The sequence below is a fragment of the Varroa jacobsoni genome, unplaced genomic scaffold (genome assembly GCF_002532875.2).
Source record: "Varroa jacobsoni isolate VJ856 unplaced genomic scaffold, vjacob_1.0 contig03513, whole genome shotgun sequence".
NCBI classification, from domain to species: domain Eukaryota; kingdom Metazoa; phylum Arthropoda; class Arachnida; order Mesostigmata; family Varroidae; genus Varroa; species Varroa jacobsoni.
Window position 1 is genome coordinate 21,470 of NW_019215033.1, and position 10,374 is coordinate 31,843.

The 10,374-nt window shown below is 41.5% G+C and overlaps 1 long non-coding RNA gene across 1 annotated transcript; it reads right to left on the reverse strand.

Moving 5' to 3' along the window:
• Positions 1–160: 160 nt before the first annotated feature.
• LOC147751808 (uncharacterized) lies at positions 161–5,983 on the reverse strand. Its single transcript, XR_015315866.1, has 3 exons — positions 5,130–5,983; positions 2,374–4,141; positions 161–2,082 (listed from the first exon to the last, which is right to left on the reverse strand). It is a non-coding gene; the product is annotated as an uncharacterized LOC147751808 (long non-coding RNA).
• Between the last annotated feature and the right edge of the window lie 4,391 nt (positions 5,984–10,374).

Sequence of the window (10,374 nt, forward strand, 5' to 3'; positions counted from 1 at the left end):
GCAGCAGCATCACGGGCTGGCATCCATTATCAGCATTTAATTACATGTGTGATACAGTCAGGGCATCCTTTGCCCAACTCTTGCCATTGATCCCGGGACCGGCAAAATGTCGAAGCCCTGCGACCAAATTACACGTTTCATACAAGGAACTGTGGACAAGTGACTGGGCTGGTTGGACGAATTATTAGCAAGACAACGAAAAATGTCATGAACGAAACCATTTCCTCTTCTTCGTGTTTCGTTTGCCTATTTTTGGTACGCGGTGCACCTTTGACAATTTGGGGCATTTCCACAAATGCACGACACTTTTCTCGAATAACTGGATTCGATTAGTGTACAGTGAGAGCTGTCACATTGTTTTTGGGCAGAGCCGAACGAACCCCAGTATTAAACAGCCCCACAACAATAGCAGGTTGGCTAACACCGGCTGTGAAACTCGAAATTTTTATTTAACAGATTGTAGGTTAGTCTAACTGAGAGACTAATCATTTGATATTTATCATTATTTCTGTCTAAATGATATGGAATAATCGATAATAATGATATGGAATCTAGCAGAGCGCTACTATGGTAACGATAATCTTCTTTTACGCAATGAATTAACTGAGTACTGCAAGTATATGCTAACTAGCATTCCGGTAGCAGACGCTTAAAGGTTCGAAAAGTTCTTATGATATCGTTGCTTCTTCTAGTCTGTTTAATTATTGCTATCATCTTAAGTTCTTCTTAAATATCTTGAAGGGAGTTCTTCAGTATATATTGAGACTACAAGGACCAATTTGCCAGGCAATAGCAGACAGATAATAATTGGATACGTCTAATTGAATGATACTCATATATAGATAGTACTTCAGGTTTCCTTCTACAATCCCAGGTAACACTCAAGTTACAGACAGCGCCCTTACATATCTCACGCTTGGAGAACAATAGTATAGATAGTGAGTAATATCGCGAAATGACAGATTAAGATGGATTGGTTTTCGTGTGATAATGCTGGCGTCGTTGTTACGGATGCCGGACGTAGATGAGTGGATAGCTATTAACTAGAATTTGCAGACCTGCTATTATACGTCTATGTTTGACTGAATCGTACTGCACTGGTCGTTTCTTTTTGCGCTGATTCGCCGTTATGGGGTGATAGACGCTAGTCGAGCTTGTGTGTGTGCGATGGCTGATGATATTATTATAGTCAACATAGTTTGAAGATAATTTAATATTGAATCAGAATATCCTAGATAACTGTTATCAATTCAGTTGATTGTATACACGTCCGAGGGGCAGTAAATACCTAGTAGAATAAATATCTTTTTGAGTACACATTTTTTCAACCCAGTTTACCAGGTCTCGTCTTCCACAAACTACTTGCTAGCAGTCCTCTTTGCCTTCCCCTATGTTGCGCCTGTGGGTTTCGCTTTCATATACTCTTTCCTATGTCTTGTATGCTCTTACCGGCTGCCTAAGGCCCACGTTGCACAAGTCGTAATAAGTCAGCAAATCAGATTTTTCTCGAGGACGATCTCGGGCTTCGCGCTCTCGTTTTACTACGCAGGGAAGCAGGGTAACAGTAACTGCTGGGGCAGCTTCAACATCGCCTACAAGAGTGGCCGTCATTTCAATGTTCCTTTAGTATAAATAAACAAGTAGGCTGCGTTACGCTGCTCAAGGGGGAGCAAAGAGAGTAAATTGGGCGAGCGAGCCAAAAATGGGTTCTTGATCCCGTTTTTGAAGGCAATTCGATATTCACATAACTTTGAGCACGCATACGCATGATATCGGCACTGTCTGTCATTGATATGGTCAGCACTACCGCCATTACTACGGATGAAACGGGCTATTGCTAGAATTGAACTTTCTCTCTCGGCGAGAACTCGTCTTCGGTATCCGCCGGCGAGATACTCAGCACCGCCGCAAAATAATGGCTCGGGAAGGGATCTTGATAAGCCTCCAAATTGCACAGCTTGGAGGACAAGCCACAAATCCCTGTGGAAGTGATGGCTGGGAAAGGGAGGCTATTGCTTGCGGCCGACGGCAGATGCGTAAGAGCAGAACGAAACGGTCCTTCATTGAACTTCGTTGAGCTTACTGAAGTAAATGGATCACTTTATATGAGAAAAGTAATACTGACGGAAGCAGCAAATTATTGCTCTTTGACAGTATTAAAAATAAAGATAACTTGTAGCTTTATGTGAGAGGTGCATACAGCAAGTTCGATGTATCTGAGAGAATTTCACCTGCAGCGTGTAGATAGAAAAGGCAATTGCGCCGTACATTTGCTCAAAACCTTATCATTAGCAAATTGTATAAACAAACATCAAACGAGTCAGAAATATATATGAGGCTTTTAAAGTGTTTTACGAATGGATGTCTGCTTACCTGTTCCCTGTACAGTTTTGTAGAGGGGTACAAGTTTCTTAACTTAAGAGGTAAAAATGAAAGGCCGTTTGTCCATATTGAAATAGAAAATGCGTTCACGAACCGTATGAGATATCAGCTTACATACGCGCATGGCACACTAAGCTGTCTCTAGAGAAACAAGAATCCTGATGAAGAAACAAGGTCCTGCACTTATGAAAGATATTCGCGAGATATCGGGTGGTTACGCTCGCTGGTCATTATATTTTGCACCCACATTGAGAAGAACTTGACATGACAATTTTTGGGATACTGACAACAATTCATAAACTATATTTTTTGCCATTTCGCATATGAGTTTATTCATTTTTATGCTACTTGCTTTAGGAATTTACAGTAGATGACCAGGCGACTAGACTCGATCGAGCTTCGTCGTTGTCGTTAGCCATTAGCATCCTCAAATTTCTCACAGAGTTTTTCGCGCCAAGTAAATGCCATCCTTGGCAGAGCGCACAATTTCCATAAGGCGATCATTAATTCATTTACAGATAAACAAACAGCGATGGAACTTCCTACTGGCAGCAGGAACCCCGTACTGCAGCTCTTCTAGCGTCGTGTGTTGTACGAAAAAGCGAAACAAACTAGACAATGACAAAGTCTTAAGGCAAAGAAAAAAAGGAGCTTGGTTGACCTAACTGCAGCGAGCCTTCATTGGCTTAGCCTAAACTATCATGACCTATTTTGATATGGTTGCTGCCGCGGGTCTAGTGAAGAGCCTTTGCAGAGTCGTTTAGCCGTTGATCAACAAGTTGCCCATCAGCGTTTGTCGTTTTCGAACAAGCGAGCTTATACTCTCAATATTACTCCCCAACAGACACGTAAAGTCAGGGGTTTGTTCTGTTCATGAAGTGGCGAGAACTTGGAGCAGTAACTAATATGCGGTGTGCATGTATTTAAATTTGCGTGTGATTAGATTCAGCGAAAATAAAGAAAACGACACTCAGGTCACCAAAGGTTGGGGGCTGAGGAGGGACGAGCAACAAAGATTGAATTCGCAGAAAGTAAAGACCCAGCTTCGCTTAAAAGTTAAATCGTGCGCAGAAGGACGCCCTGTGGGACGGCGGAACCGTGTGTGCCTAAGTTTGTCTATATTTTTATTTACGTCCGTCTATGTGTGCGTTGTAGTGGCCAAAAGTTGAGTGGATGTATACTATAGAACTCAATTCGGCTATAGGTTCTGGTGGGGTTTCTCGAAGGCTTGTTGTAGGGGCACAATGCCCTGAGTCTATTTTACAGCTCGATTTCATTCAGGCCACTGTGGTGATCACTAGTTATGGTGCCATCTGGCAAAGCCGATAACGGACGCGACGCGTGAGTCAGGTTTTTTTTTTTGATTTATTTCGAACCTTCTTTTGTTTTCTCTTACATAGATCTCTCTCAGTTTTGTGGCTCTCGTCTTTCAACATTGGTCCTGACGGGGTCCGCTGATGCTCTCGTATCTCGCCGCTGCTGACTTCCACCGGCTGGTCAAATTGAGTAATTTAATAGAGCTTGCTAATATACTCAGCTGACAAAGGACCAAAGTACGAATGACTCAGAACGAATTGTCCATCCCTCGAACTTGACAGGAGTGATAGAGAAGTAATAACTTCTTCTACAAAAACCATTTAAAAAAAAACTGCTAACATTGCTGATCTTTCTGAAGCTTTCAAATAACGAACGTGAAGAATAACAAGGACGAAAAGGCCTCTAAAACCCGGGTCCCAGTTCAAAGACGAAGATACGCCGTCTGTAATGGGGAGACAATACCACGAAAAGTAAAAAATCTCAGTAAATCGCAAACGGCGTCCGCGTTCACTGTTAGTTTGTTGGCTGCAACAAAGGGTAAAGGAGATCGGCTGAAAAATTTACCCCGGGTTCGAGTGACTTTACGAACGTAGTGATTTATGTCGCCTTTTTTAGAGGCTTGAATGAATCTACATTATAATGAAATAGGAAATTTTAGATCTAATTTTAGCCTTTAGATTTAAAAACATATGGGTCTATATATACGGGATCTCGTTTTATGTTGGAATTTTTTTGGCAACTAAACAAAACTACTTAGGATGAAGCTTAATACTCCAAGGCATGTAGGAATAACTAAAGGTTATCTTTACAATTATTAGGGCGCTGTGTCGAGGCGATCTTATATGCGCGATATTGAAACTCTATCGAGAAATCCATTGCCGGATTTGTTATCGTCACGTATTTTTCATTAGAGTATTAAAAGACGAGCAATTTTGCATTTATGCGGACCTATCCTTCCCTAATGCGGAAAATGCAATCAGTTTGGTCTACACAAGGATGAACCGGCATCTGGCACCACATTTGCCCACCAAGTTTTCATGTTTTGGAGGCACTATGACCCGTGGCACGATGAGTTTATTGTGGATATTTCTAAGTAATTATTAGACTATACATAAACTTTCTTTATTCGTGCAGATTGTATAATATATATATTTGCTACTTCTAACTTAATTTGGTATACATCGATCGAACCTCTAGTATTTAGACCAGGTCGAGATACAACGAAGTTGATTCCAGATAAATTGCTTAGATTAGATGTCTTTATCCAACTGAAGGAGAAAGTGCCACAGCTTCGCAATATGAGTACTTTTATTGGCGTTTATATATATATATATATATATATATATAGTTAGCCAAAATTGTGTCTACAAATCACAAATCAAACCCTTTTAGAAAATAGCATTTTCAGGTTTCTTTAAAGTCGATAGTACCCTTTGCGGTAGAATAAGTGTCGCCCAAAACGTTACGGTTCGGCCGTATCGTCCGTTCTCTAGTTAAAAGCATATACTGCTGCACTAAGCCCTTGACGATAGATTTCGCCTCACAAAAATCTTCAACGTCCTTCAGTTTTACGTGTCTCGATGTGCGAAGCGCATGGCAGTGTACCGTAACAAACCCTGAGAAAAAAATGTTCATGTAAAATCTATTTATCAATATTAATTACCCATTTGGTTAGAACCTGAACGCTTATATGGCTTACCCTTGAATTGATCGCGACCCGTTGTGTCCCGGCCTACACGGCTGAAGAATGAAACAAGATACCGTGGAGGCACTAATAGAAAACGTGGCCAGGAATGACATTTTATCAGGAAAGCTGGCTTGCCTTCTAACATGCACTACTATAGATGAGTAAACGGTGTGATATTCGATGTCGGATGAATCTTATCATTGCTGCTGGTGCTCACACTACAACAAATACTTTTCCACCTTCCCTATTGTCCTGTTTGCCCATCCCCACGATCCTCAATCTCTAACGGCCCGTTTTCTTATCTTGCATTGGGCCCACTGGCGGCCGACGATTGGCAGCCTGGTCAGCTTAGGTTGCTGCTCACTGGGTGGCAAACGTACAGAAGTGGGTCATACAATAAGTTCCCATTTAAAACCGATAATATCGCCCTGCGAACGACGATTGGAGGACAAGCACTAGCTTCTGGCCGAATATTGTCCGTAAGCAGCCGGTGGTGTCGACACGAGTCTGTAAATAGCGGCAAGACGTCTGCGGCTTTGTGCAGAATGTTCCGTTGCTTTATTTTTCTCGTTTTTCCCATTTGCCCGTTGCATCCATTGCGCCGAGTGCAATGGGAGAAGTTTCATGGACGACTTCGTGGCCACTCTCTGCTGGAGGGCTAGTTACACAGCCACTGAGTTAGTCAGGCAATTTCTTACGTTTCGAAGATCGTTCCTTCAATTCTTACATGTATCCCCGAAAAGCTCAGCCAGATCTCGATTAGGTTGACGAGACGAAACAACGACTTAGCAGTCGAATCTATTCATTGAATACACTGTCTTCTACTTAATCTAGTTATTAGAATAGGGACCTATGGGAGTTGTGCATATAAATTCGTTTTTAAACCTGAATACAATCAAGCAAATGCTACACAATATGGTCAAAACTTCGACAACAGCCAAATTCACAGTCAGCCTTTTTCGTTCCACATCTCCTTTGTCCTTTGAGTTTGCTTTTTGCCCCAACTGACTTTAGCAAGTATAATTATTGAGATATTCTTCTGCCGTAACGGGTTCAATATTCGTTACTGCCAAAAACAACTCTACCCGGTGCCATCCAGCGGCCCTATACCTGCTGGATACTGAACGTCCCCACGGCAACAGCCTGCTCGAAGTACTATCAGCAGAAAGATTCCCTTCTAAAAGCCTCTCTGCTAGCGGCTTCCTCGGTTATTCAGTAACAATCGTTTGGTGTGCTTTAGTGGCGGTTCTGGGTAGAATGGGAAGTCGGAGGTTAGAAACACTTTCGGCTAAAATTAAAGAAGAGACACGACGAGCTGAACCAACCCAGCAATGCTGTTATATGGCCTTAACACTATTTCACTTTTCTTGCGTCCAGCGCCATTGAAGGATTGTGTGTGAAGAATGATCGGATTAGTTTGAGTACCACGATGTTCCGAGGAGAGTAAACGAGAAATGCATAGAGCTATACCCCTGGGCTGTTGTCGCCGTACCAGGCAATGTGTGCCTTTAAATAAAGAGCGCCAACGCGTGTTGCGAGACCCGTAGTGAACTCACATTTTAGAGTAATCCACGCTTCTTTGTCGGCTTGTCTTTTTGGATCCATGGAGACCTCATAGACTAGATTAGTTCTATGTATCTAAGGATACTATGCGTCGATATGTTGTGTATATCTTTCTGAGTCTTAATTTAAAGATCCTATTGTTATCCCTGTAATTTCAGTTCTTCTTTCGTTCGATAGGTACTTGCGAAAATTTAATTTTTAAAGTTTAATTTCTTCGCAATGGCTATGTATACTAATAATGAATTTTTCCAAATCAATAGCTAACATTTGATTTGGGCCATTTTACAAATTTACAACGCCAGTTTACAACGGGTTTACGGTAAATTGCGATAATAAAATACCGTAGAAATAAGGAACACCGCAGTATTCAGTCGCAAAACAATCAACGTAAAAACTTAAATAGAGAAATAAAAGAGGACCAGATGATGATTCCGAAGCAGTAGCTGGCAGCCGATTCCAACAGAAACCTGGAAGCGACGCGTAACATCAGCCATAGAGGAAGCCCAAAAAAGCGGACGTGAGAAAGCGCGGTCAATTTAAATGGTCGCTTCTTGCCGTTGCTTCCCTGCAGGCCGCTGGACCATTCACATTACATTTTCTCCGACCATTTGCGCATTGCGCATTTCGACTTAATCCCATGTTTTTCAACAGAAAGTAGTGTTTTTACTTTTGAGGCTGTGGAACACGTCGACGTGCTTGAGAGTCTACAGAATAATAAATATAATAAGAGTAATGAAGATGAGATACTGCTTTTTACAGCTCCAGCTGAAACTCTTTAATGAAAGATCATTAAAGTTGAGTTGTAAAAACGTCTAAATCAAAGCGCATAAAACTTTAATGAATGGAAACTTGTCAAATGGTGTGGTCTATCGTCGAGAACACTTCATTCATAAGAATTTAGATTGGTTCCGAATACAATATAGAATGTAACGCCGTTGACAGCAAATAAATAGGAAAGGTATATGCACAACATGCGCGATATGGCTATACAAACGTTAGCATTATGTCCTATACAACGTTTACATCACATTCATAATTACATATGTAAATACAATTCTTCTACGCGGTCCTCAGGTTTTTGTCCCTGTTTCAAAAGCTTTTACTTACACGATTTCTTTGTGGTACGGGACGCTCTCAATAATGCCGTACATATGTATCATTATGTTGCTAGGGGGAGCCGTACGGATTACCAAAAAAAAAGTACCCTGCATGTTTTGTCACAGGCCCGTGCTCTGTTTGCCACAAGCATGTAGCTCTTTTGCTTGCCGGCCCACTCCAATATGCGCGGAAACATATCCTGTAAGATAGCGCTTTCATCAGGAACTGTCGTTTTAGTTAAAGTCGTCTCTAATCACGAAAGGTTCGTTTTGCCTTTATGTGGGTTGTCTGTTTCACGTTCTGGATCCTCCCTCTTGCAGCGATACAAACTGTTACAGAGCTAACATACATACAAACGAGGATACTACGTTAGTCTCTGAGGAGGATGAAGTTTAACTGAGTGTTTTTTTTTTACTTCACTACCAAAACGCTCATAGACGCGAGGCCATCGCTGCTTTGAAGACACAATATATAGGGGGCTCCGAAGATCTTAGTGTTTCAATGTCGGCTTTTTTGCATGCTGCGAGTTAGCATGGCCGATACAGAAGTTCGACAGCTAAATGAGACTTCACATGTGTGTCCTCTAGATTTCCCATCTACGTCGAGCTGCTCAAGCTGTAAGCATCGCCCTCCACGGCAGTTTTTTGTCTAAGACCCTTCTTCACGGCCTGCCGTGGCCCTCATCGTTGCCAGCTTCCGAAATACAGTTATGTTGTTTCTTTCCGCGACTCGCTGTTTTTACATTAGCTGGTCCTGCGGCCAACTGTTCTCCTGTGCGAGTGTTTTTACGGGGTACTTAGCAGCGAATGACAAATCCAGGAGAACTTTGCTCTACACCCTGACGTCATTCGAAGTACTCAGTTTAAGAAAAACTGTTCCTAGTACATATTCCGTAGAAAATGCGGAACTAGACATGCCTTTACACACAGGGGGAAAGATGTTGGTACGGGATGCCTGGAAGGAATATAGTTACTGCCTAACGATCAAGAACGCCTAACACCCGGGAGCCTGGCAACGAACGAAAGACATTTTAGCATTGAACAGGCTGGATGGCTCGCTGGCTAATTTAAGGTGACGTGACACAGTAACTTTCAAAAACAGAAAATCAAGAAAGTACGACAGTGGAATAAAAGAATGAGAGGTGCACAAAAGAGGCAAGACCCTAACGAGAAGGCGCGAGTCTCACTGCTGCAAACAAATTACGAGAGCAGCGGCCCTTCAAAGATCAGGCCGTTACAAATCCTTCTTCCGCACTTACGAAGAATTTGTAGCGGTTGGCTATGTGTGCTTCAGGAAAATAACGCAAAAACATAGCGAGTAGTCGGAAAATAATATGAATGATGAGAAAAACAAGTTGCCTTATGAACGCCTTATGAAGCATGAAGGCGTGCATTACTTTTATCCAGACTCCATTAGGTCAACCGGCCCACTACCTAGGAATATGAGAAATTGTACATTTTTCTTATGAAAAATGGTAAACAACAAAGCACCTCAGTAGCGATGTAACAATGAAACAGTCTAACAGAGGTATACGCTAACCAGATTATATACTAAAAATGAATTACTATTTCACGAAGAATATTTTCCAGTGAAGATTCCAGTGAAGAATAAGATTGTTTCGCCCTGTCACGAATTCATTAGGAAGTCAAACGCAATACAATCGTAGTAAATAAAGTCTAAAGTCACTAAAAACATCCATTAGATAACTACTCAGAATGCAATTATTAGAAAAAGTTGCCAACTATCGTTTTATTAGTACTTCTCGCCTTTTGAACACGCATGAGATCGTCCTGTTCTTCTAGCATACGACAGGTGAACATAAAACAGTAGTCAGTACCGCATCCTGTAAAACATCAACCAACAACATTCTCATCGTTGGCTGATAACAACCTGCTAACAAGGCTAGTAGCCTATACCTTTCGCATAGGCCTTATCCATTAGATGTGTTCCATTCATCTCCTCTTCATTGTAGCTACTCCTCTCGTCTTACTGAAATGTTTTCCCCCTACATTGACATCTGGTTGACATCTGTTTTACGAAACCTATATCTGCTTTATATCTACCAATTCCGACGGCGGAATTGCGCAAAACGTATACGTTTGTTCCGCTTCTGTCGACACAGCAGATCATTACAAGCCGGGGCTACTTTGTCAAACAAGGTTTCTTTATTGTAAATTGATAGCTAGGTTTAAAATCAACTGAGTCTTGCTATATATATATATATATATAGCAAGCCAATATACTATCGAAACCCTTAGTTTATAAATAATATGTGAATAGACTAATTAACAATAACTATTCATTGGTTAATGAAAGTATTACGCGCG